The sequence below is a fragment of the Trachinotus anak genome, unplaced genomic scaffold, assembly GCF_046630095.1.
Source record: "Trachinotus anak isolate AG129_WGS33_773 ecotype Australia unplaced genomic scaffold, CSIRO_AGI_Tana_v1 ptg000028l, whole genome shotgun sequence".
Classification (NCBI taxonomy): Eukaryota; Metazoa; Chordata; class Actinopteri; order Carangiformes; family Carangidae; genus Trachinotus; species Trachinotus anak.
This window is the reverse complement of record NW_027273879.1, coordinates 401,737-411,730: the sequence shown is the minus strand read 5'-3', so window position 1 is coordinate 411,730 and position 9,994 is coordinate 401,737. Positions and strand designations below refer to the sequence as shown.

General features: G+C 42.6%; 1 long non-coding RNA gene across 3 annotated transcripts; it reads right to left on the bottom strand.

The window, feature by feature from the left end:
* Positions 1 to 4,174: 4,174 nt before the first annotated feature.
* On the bottom strand, positions 4,175 to 9,675 carry LOC139611550 (uncharacterized). Of its 3 annotated transcripts, none has more exons than XR_011686327.1 (4): positions 7,919 to 9,675; positions 7,342 to 7,472; positions 7,110 to 7,243; positions 4,175 to 6,696 (listed from the first exon to the last, which is right to left on the bottom strand). It is a non-coding gene; the product is annotated as an uncharacterized lncRNA (long non-coding RNA). The 3 variants fall into 3 exon arrangements; XR_011686326.1 differs by having other exon boundaries at positions 4,175 to 6,693; XR_011686325.1 differs by having other exon boundaries at positions 4,175 to 7,243.
* Positions 9,676 to 9,994: the final 319 nt, after the last annotated feature.

Genomic DNA, 9,994 nt, shown 5'->3' with positions numbered 1-9,994 from the left:
CTCTCTTTATCTTCCCTCAGCCCTCCACCGTTATCTTTTCTCATCTTTACAATCTCTTTCTCTCCCACTGCTTCATCTGTTTGAGTTATTCTTTCATCACAGCAATCATTGATAAGGTGCTGTAATATAACGTTTCCTCCTCGGTCTCGCTCCTCAGCTTAAACCCTCCCTGTTTCTCATCACACTGTTTAACCAACTATCGTCATGACTGTAGTTGAGGGAGCCAGTGGTGCAGCTAGAGGAGAGGAACAGGAGACGCACAATGACCACAAAGAGACAAAATTACTACAAAGCCACACAAAATGAGCACAGAGACACAAAAAGATACACAAAGGATAAACAAAATGATGCTAAAGGTACAGAATGACCATAAGGAGACGCAAAAACAAATGCAAAATGTCAGAAGTTCACAAAATGTCTACAAAAAGGTGCAAAATGACCACTAACATACACAAAATGACCATAAAGAGATGCTAAATGATGCAAAATAACCACAAAAGTACACAAAATGTCTACAAAAGGTGCACAATGACCACTAACATACACAAAATGACCATAAAGAGATGCTAAATGATGCAAAATAACCACAAAAGTAATCAAAATGTCTACAAGAAGGTGCAAAATGACCATGAACAGGTGAAAAAACATTACAAATTGTCTCCAAAGATCTGCAAACAGCCACAAAGAGGCACAAAAAGACCACACAGACACACAAAATGAACACAAAAAGATGCCAATTACCTCATAATCTCTCCATGGGTGTAGGATATTTGGAATTACAAACAGCAGTTATTCATCATTGTATATAATGATTTGTGACTCAAAATATATATTTAATCTAATATATATGTAATGTCAACACATTTACACACTGAGAGTAAAACTCTGGCCCACGTGCTGCTGCTTCCAGCCTGGAGCTGTCACACACAGCTGAAGGTGCGTTTTCCTTCTTGCTCTGCAGGATTAAATGTTTTGTAATAATCTCTTCTAAATGTAAAAATCCATTTTTTAGCACCACAAATTTCCCACGTGCAGCATTCCCCTCGCAGCGGTAATGGATGTGTGCACAATGCAGAGAAAATCGTGGGAGACACACAGCGGTGTTGACCATTTCCATTTAATTACCTCGGCTTTTGAGTGAAGGGTACAAGCTGGCATTTCCACGGCTTTCAAAGAGCAGAGCGAGCAGGCTGAGGAGCTGCAACGCTGCATCCATAAAGACAGCTTTATTGTGTGCCGGCTTTTCTGTGTCCAAAAGGTGAAGCTGATTAGAGGTTTGTGGTGACCTGCTGTCAGCACACAGCTGCTGACTGCTGCCTCTCCACTCTGCTGTGGTGTGTGTTTATGTGGCAAACAGATCGCAGTGTTCTGGGTCCATGTAAATGCTTATCGGTTTAATTTTACAATTCAAAAATCAAAATAGCCAATTGACAGATGCAGAACGTGTCTGCCCCCTGGGACCGTCAGTCCTTCACACGTGTGCAGTTTACAGTGATGACAACGGCTGCTCCAACACCACAGACTTTTTCCTCCTTGATTTGATTCACTGGGAGTCAAAAGCAGCTTCTGTGTCTAACACTGGAGTCATGACACAGTCAAATCTGAAGACTCAGACATGATGCACACATTTTAACATTCAGTGGGACTTAAACTTTCAGAGGATAATATCATTATCTTCACTATCCATCACAAATAAACTCGCTTAGAATCACAGAAGACTCTCCTTAAACTGCAGGATGTTTTCTTCAGTCCAGTGACAGTTGCACTGCAAACAGGAAATAGTTAATTCAGCATGTTTACATTTCAAAAATATAAACAAAAACCAAACAAAGTGGCTCAAGTTGTGGCCCACAGCATAACGAACCGAGTCTGGGACCAAATTATCGGTGTGTGTTGTAGGCTTTGTCTTTTGGATTATTACAGAAAATGAACTGTGTGACAAACAACAGTCGCCGTAAACTTGACCTTTGACCTTTGACCAGTAAAATCTAATCAATAGGTCTGTGAGTCCAAGTGAATGTTTGTACAAAATTTGAAGAGGTTCCTTCAAGGTGTTACTGAGATCACATTCACAAGGTCAAAACTGTGTTTCATGAGGTCACCTCGACCTTGACCTTTGACTTTTGACCACCAAACTCTAACTAGTTCATCCTTGAGTCCATGTGAACATTTGTGCCAAATTTGAAGAAGTTCTGTTGAGGTGTTACTGAAATCTTCAGGTAAAAAGTCATCATCCTCACCAGCTGGTGATCCAGGTGGAAGACAAAGGAATGAAGAAGCTGCATTGTTGTTACTCTACACTGCAGAGCTTCAGTGAGTCCCAGTGTCATGAGTGTGATTGTCAAAATGTAGATCACGAGTTTGTCACGTTTAAAGCTGCAGCAGAAAATTCTTTTGGATTTAGGACCAGTGGGTACGTTTGAGAAACAAGCAGTAACTCTGTCACTGGAGAGTCAACTTCCCTAAATCCAACAGATGTGCTGTAATGAATTCTCAGAGAAAGAAACTTTACTCAGTGTAAAGTGCAGCATCTGAAATGAGCGAGGTTTCACAAAGTGTGGTCAGTCTGGAGGCAGGAGGTGCAGCCGCTGCAGCTCAGCCCGAGGCTACGATGAGGAGAAAGAAAAGAGAGGTGTCAGATCAATACCCGCCTGATGGACAGAGCTGTGGGAGGCTGAAAGCGAGGGAGGAGGAGGTGTGCACACTTCACTCTCACCCGTGGTGGACGTGAGTCAGTCGTCATTAGATCGGCAGTGATGGGTGAGGAGGTGAGAGAGCCTCGAGATGGAAGCACAAAGGTTGGGATGAAGGGAAGAGGAGAGGGAAACGTGGAAGAGTTGGATAACTGTCAGCTGGGACGAGTTCAGCTTCAACAAAACATGTTCAACTTTCTCTTCCTGTTGGGTTTCTGCACAAATGTTCATTTTTGCAAAATCTGCAAAAGAAAATTCAAATTAATTAACATTTTAACCCACAACTGTTGTGACATTTATGACACGGTGGCATTAACCTCCTGTGACCCTCACTGCTCATTGTTTTCCCAGACACCCAGAGCCTGACCACTGCTCTAGAGCTGCAATGATTTGTTGATCAATTGATTAGCATAATGCTAACTTGAGCTACATTTAATAATGAGATTTTTCTTTTTTTTCCCCATTTATCTTATGGGAATCAAACACCGCTCTCCTGCTGACAGACGACCTGTGGGCTCGTTTGTTACAGGACAGTCTCCCAGAGCCACAAGGACCTGACACAGTGATGCACGGAGCTCCAGTCAAAGCTGAATCGATGGAAAACCATGAAAACATGATGGAAGTCTGACATTTCTGTTGGTTTTGTGTATTAATGTGAGGAAGGTTCCCGCCTCCTCATCATCGCTCCACATACATCTGATGGTTTTGTCTCTTAATGTGCGTCATTTATATTTTTATATATATATAAATATAAATATAAAAGTCTGTTTCTATTGCACTTTGTCGAATTTTGCTTTTAAGCATAAAAACCCTTTTTGGATGTTTTCTGATGTGTAGGCGTCTCCACTTGAAGCACAGATTGAAAAAGAGTTGGATGGAAGCCCACCTTCTGTCTCCCACTGTAATCTGCACCAGCTCCACATTTGCATGAATCATGACTATTGTCATCATATGTGAATGATGAAATGAAGGGGGGGCATTGCCTCTCAGCCCGTCTGCATATTACAGATCTTGTTGGGAAATCTGGTCACTGTTTTTTCCCAGACTACCCTGCTGGAACGTATATATTACATCTCCTCCATTTATTCATGGCTTTTCTGTGGCCACAGACATCTGCCAGGTCACTCTGAGAGATGGAGGCAAAAAAGTCATTTAAAATCAACATGCGCAGCAGAGGAAGGACAGATTGTGCTCTCATGCTTCCCTCAAGGAATGGAAAGAAAAGATCCATCTGCTTTTTACTTTGCTGTGACTGTTCTCTTTGCATAGAGGTATTGTATCACTTACAAAGGTTTGGAGGTGTGCATGTTGTCCGTTGTATCACTCACACAGGTTACTGTGAACGAGCCTGTGGCATCACGTTTATCGCTTTTAATGAAATTTACTCTGAAAGTGAAGGAGCTACGAGCGAAGACGCTTCTTCACTTCCACTCAGAGAAGTCAGAGGTAGAAATAACAGATCTCTGTGAGTGTCCCTGTTGCTATGGGTTTGGGTTTAATGACATATCTTCCTGCTAGCATGCAACAACAAAGATGAAGAGTCCGCCACCATGTTAGCAGCTCGGTAAGGCTGATTCCAACAACCTGCAGGTGTTTGAGTCTCTGACAGACTGAGTGAACACACTGGACAACACACTGAAACCCTGCTCACAGTTCTGGAGGTAGACCACCACACAAACAAAGACCTGCAGCTCGGTCTGGATGGAGAGGTCAGAGGTGAGGAGGACCACTGAGCTGAGTGAACTCTGTAAATGAAGCTAACTTCAGGTAAAGACAGCGTCAATCACAAATATCCAACATGTTTAATCTTGCTGATGGTGACTCCAGACCCTGACCCAGACTGGAACAGATCCAGTACAGGGTCCCATTAGTTACAAAGCAGATTATACTGTGTATCAACACTGTGAAAGTATCAAAGCCTCAGTCCACAGAGAAATGCACACAGCCTGTATTCAGAAACTGAGCCTTAAAACCAGCCATCAGGACTTCTGGAACTTTGTGATGTCACAACAGAGCCCTCAGCCCCGCCCCCAGCAACACCCACCTGGACCCACCCTCCAACCATTTTTTGTGGTTTTTTTTTGTTGTTATTTTAACTTTATTCACAAAACAGCACCAAACATGGCCCCCTGTGGGCATTCACCGAGAGCAGCCCCCTGTATCTCCTGGTTTCAGTTTAAGTGAACCCTGGTTATTGCTATAATCTCTGCATTAAATGTCCTAAATGGACTGAGCTGCCCTGAGGGAGGCGCAGACAGTTTATCATTAAATATTTCCTATTAGCTCTGCGGGAGAAGTTAAAAACTCAGATCACATATTCAATCCCTAGGTAACTGCTGCTGAATCTTTAATGCTGAGGTGCAGCGAGTTTGAGCTGAGGGTGTTTCAAGTCCCACTAGTGTGACTCCAGTCCCTGATCCCTCTGAATACTGCATGTCCACATTCTCATTTATTCTCATTTACCTCATTTATATTCTCTCCTCTTCCCTTGTTCTCTCTCCATTTGTGTCCCACATACCGCACATACACAAAGTCTGATTTATAGTTGTGAGGAAAATACACTTTCACTGACCTCACAGGCAAATGTAAAGTATTTAGGTTGGAAATCAAACTTTCCACTGTGCAGAAAACTTTTCTGGAACTCTTTCTATGTATTAATATTTATTAAATCTGCTTAAATCATCATTATACTGGCTCATCCCATTATCTTCTGCTTTCATTAACCTCTCATACGGAGCTGCAAGGAGATGCAATATGACAAGAAGACAATGGGAGAACTCGTGATGGAGGAGAGCACTATAACGTTCTGCTGGTGAGATAATGCAGTCAAACTTAATAAGCTCCCATTAATATTAATATACATTCTGCAGTTCATTGACGCCTACACAGCCACATTTATAAGGACAGAAAGTGATATTCATGAAAAATATGATCCTTTAATCAATCTGCAGGCTTTAATACATCATATTTTTTACCTTTATTTGGGACATGGTGTTCTCGTTTGTGTATTGGAGAGATGCTTTGCACTGTTCGACACCTGCATGTGCATTTCTCCCCCATCATAACTGCCTAGTAAAAGCAAGTGGCTCGGTTTGCATGCCAACTGTGCAAACACAGTAACGAGTGCAGGAGCAATTACAGCACTGTCTGGATTTCATTTACACACCCTACGTGAGTTTTTGATACACTTTTCAACGTGCGCCCTGTCCTCGCCAGGTTCATCTGCAAACAGTAAAAGAAGAGCGACACATGATGCTGAGGACTCACGAGGAGGCTCTTAAGTGACCATCACGTCTCCTGGGAATCAACGTCACGTCCCTGTCTGCCTAATTTGTCAAAAAGGGTTCAAAGTCCACTGTGTCAGACAAATGTCCTCTCTGCTTTGCTTGGTAATTACAGTGGCTGATCAAAATCCTGTGTTTAATTATAGAATGGACTCTAGTAGGGTTGAGTTCAGGGAATTAAGATCCATCCGCTCCATTTTCTTACCTGCAGGATCAAGGGATTGTAGCTCAGTGTGTGTCCGCTTGCACTTCATCACTGCTTCCACACAACTGTCTTATGTAGAGTAATTCAATCCTGGTTGATTGAATGAAATGAAGTGTACCAGTATCAGCAAGTGTGGTTTAATACTCAAGATCAATATCAAGATGCAGAGATACTTATTGCCGCTTGGGGGAATTTGTCTTGTGCTCAGAGCTACTGCCACACAGAACCTTAATAACAAATACATAAAGGCAATGTTACTACAGTCATAGAGGCAGAGGTTCCTACACATTTTCAACAAATCAACTTTAATTAAAATGCAATTGCAACAATTGAACACTAGAAGGACACTCAGAGAACGCAAACCTGCACCAGGAGCAACGTCAAAAAACAGACACCAGACTTCAGAGAAAAAAGTTCAAATTCATAGTAAATGATCTGGTTCTGCCCCAAAGGTTGACGGGTTCTTTCCTGGCTCATGTCCCATCGGTGGCTCGGTGCTTTTTGCATAATCCTGCTGACAAACAAACAAACAGACAAAATCTCTGTTCTAACAGACACATCAAACAGAGCATCAAAGCATTTTGTTGTTTAAAGTCTTGACAGAGGATGGAACAGATGAGTTTTTGTGTTTAGTTTACACCTTGATGCTCTGAGCCAGACGGTAAGAGCTCATATTCAGAGGATGTGAGTCATTCACTATTGTCTGTGCCTCTCAAAGCTCAGACTTGTTGTATAAAGACAGAAGAGAGTGGCATTGTTTCCTCCCTAAAACCTCCATCGCTGCGCATTATACATTCTGTACAACGCCTGTACGTCTGAGCTGAGATTTAACTCTAACTGGCCAGAACTGAGGTTTTGAGAGAACAGGAGAGCTCACACATCCCCGGAGAGACACTTGTGTTGTTAGGCAGGTACTCAGATACTCACAACCTCCATCTGATTTCATGCTGCACACACAGCTGGGAGTTTCCCTCCCAACAGCAGGACACAGGAAAAGAAGCTGGTGATGTCTCTGAGGGGCTGGAGGTCACTCTGGCTGCCGCTCACTCGTCCTTTACTCCCTGGAAAAAAAGGAAAATGATTTACTGCTGATAAAATGCAGAAAATGTCTGTAGCTTAACAGACGTATTTGTGATGAATGGTCGCAGTCAGTGCTAACCTCAGTCACAGATAAATTGTTTCCTGTGGCTGCCTGGCAGTAAAAGCCACTTTGCATTTGCCCAGCTGAAGTGTTCTGAACAGTGAACGGCGAGGCTGACGTCCATCAGCTGAGTCTCACTGGACTACAGGCTGCATTGATCCCAACCAATCCAGCACGGAAACGAACACAAAGGGATAATTAATGAATGTAAATGCACTGAGTGGCTTTTGAAGATAATGGGATTTGATGGAAACATTTAAATTGTTGTTTTTATAGCAGTCTGGTTTACAGTAATATAACCAGATCTGCTTTCAGCTGCAGCTGTTTCCTTACTTTTCAAGCTAAGATGGAAGTTTACAGTTCGGCTGTGTGGCAAAATATTTTTTAATATAACTGAACAAAGCAGACGGACAGTTCAACAGTGATGCTCCTGCTGCTTTAAGGAGCTAATCCTAAGTTTTTTACTATTGCTACATAGCTAATGTTAGCATCAACAGCTGTTTGTGAGTTCAGCATCAAACAGCTGTCTCCAGAGGTGGAACGCAATGCTAACGTTAACTATTGTCTTTTCTTCTAGTGAAGTTAGCATGCTAACCAGCTAGCATCTGATAGCACTCCCTGTAGCCTCCAGTCTGCCCTGAAGACGTAGCTGCTCTGAGGACGTGTTACAACCTCTTGTCTTGTAAACACAACGATGGCTGAAGCTCGAGCGACAATCCCCACCACCTGCTGCCTGGTGTACACAGTGACGCCTTTAAACGTCTGGGTTTAAAGCCTCTGATTTAAAAAGCAAAGATCAAATCCTTCTGTACAGTTACAAATGTAATTTTCCCCTTTGAACAAAGTGATGAGAGTTACACGAAATTATATTACAGCTAATATTAATAAAAACATCAGAAAATGAAAATCACAGTGGGCGCACGCCTAAGTAACCTGAGCCTCCGTGTATTTACATGGCTTCAAAATCCACAACCAGTTTGGTTTTTAATTTTGCCTTAAAAACTATTTGCTGTTGTATCGAAACATGATTTCTGGGAGACAGAGCTGCATGAGGAGACTAACTGGAAATAAAAACTATTATTAGAAAAATAATCCACACTCAGTTAAATATTTTCCAAGATTATAAACACAGCATTTCAGATTGACCTCATCAGGCAGTAAATACTTCTCCCCTCTCTCCCTCTGCTTTGGCAAAAGAAACTGTCCTTAAACAGAAACAACCTTCACTTTTTATCTGCATCACATCTTCATAAGTTTGTTCAGCATCAGATTTGAAAATTATCTCTAGTTTTTCTACGACTTCTTATATCTTTACATTTCCCTTTGTTTAATATCACAGAATTTACCTGCAGGTCAAATCAGCAGTGGACCCACCCGTGGCCTGAGTGTGGAGAATATTAACGTGGTGTATTAAGAGTTGTAGTGGAAGCCAACATTGTGTGTTTTATGTAGGTTCCAACGTGAATGTGAATGGTTATAGTGAGTCATTCAGTAGACCCAGACATCCTGCAGTGAGCAGCTGCATTGTGTTGATGTGCTTGTGTTTCTGTATTTCCAGAACTTAAGAAACCATATGCACATCTCAAAGTCCCTTAAGTGCCCGAATGTGCATCACTGATGATGTAACTTCTAATTAACAACTCAACACGAGCGCTCTCGTCGCCGGAGGTAAACCTCATGATACAGGTTAACCAGGACGATCAGCGATCATCTCAGTGACGCAGGTAAACCCCACGAGACTAAGTTGAACTCGCTTCATGACACAAGCTTTCATGACATCACGAGCCGCTAATTGGCTTCCTGTGTTTTCAGCTGTCACGCAGAAGGTACAGAGACCAGAGCTGCAGCTGAACGAGACCTGCAGCTGCTCAGTTACAACGAGGCCAACAGTTGAGCGGTGAAATGATTTTTATTTGGTTATTGTTTAGAGGAGACCTGGCTGAGGCATAACTCACTGCCTCGCGTGCAGCTCCAGTTTTACAGCCTCTATCTGTCTCTTCCCAAACTTGGTGAGGCGATAAAAAATGAGCTGCTGCTACTTCCACCATTGTTTGGAGAATGTCTTCAGCCTTGGCTCTGCTCTGCCTCTGCAGCCACTGAAACGAGCCTCACAGGGCGGCCACAGACAGCACTTACTCTGGTTTAATGTTTCAGTTTGCAAACACGAGTGAGTCAGTGATAATATGACTTATATGTCAAACCAAGTGTTACTTTTTTAGGATTTGTGCTTATTCTATAAGTATGTCTTCTTATGCAATAGCAATTTCTATCTTCAGATTGATGTTCCCCCAAATACTGCATGTGCCGACTCTGCAGTCTGCTGCTTCGGACGACTGGCGCCTTTTTATTCCGGTTCCATGTCGCTTTGTGGCAAGCATACGCTCACCCACCTGTCACTCAAAAGAGGCCACACCCTCAATTATACATAATTTTAAATGTTTATGTTTATTTTTAATATTTCTGCTGTAAAGTAGGACATGTGAACATGGGAGTCTACAGGGACTGGCTCACTGCTGGAGCCAGACTCTAGTGGTCATTAGAGGAACTGCAGCTTTTAGATCTTCACTGTTGACTTCATGTTTCTGCTCCGGAGGTTGAGGCTTGGTCGGAACAGTTCATATAATATTTTCTCAGCCAGTACGAGCTGGGAGTTAGGGGCGGAGTCAGGCCC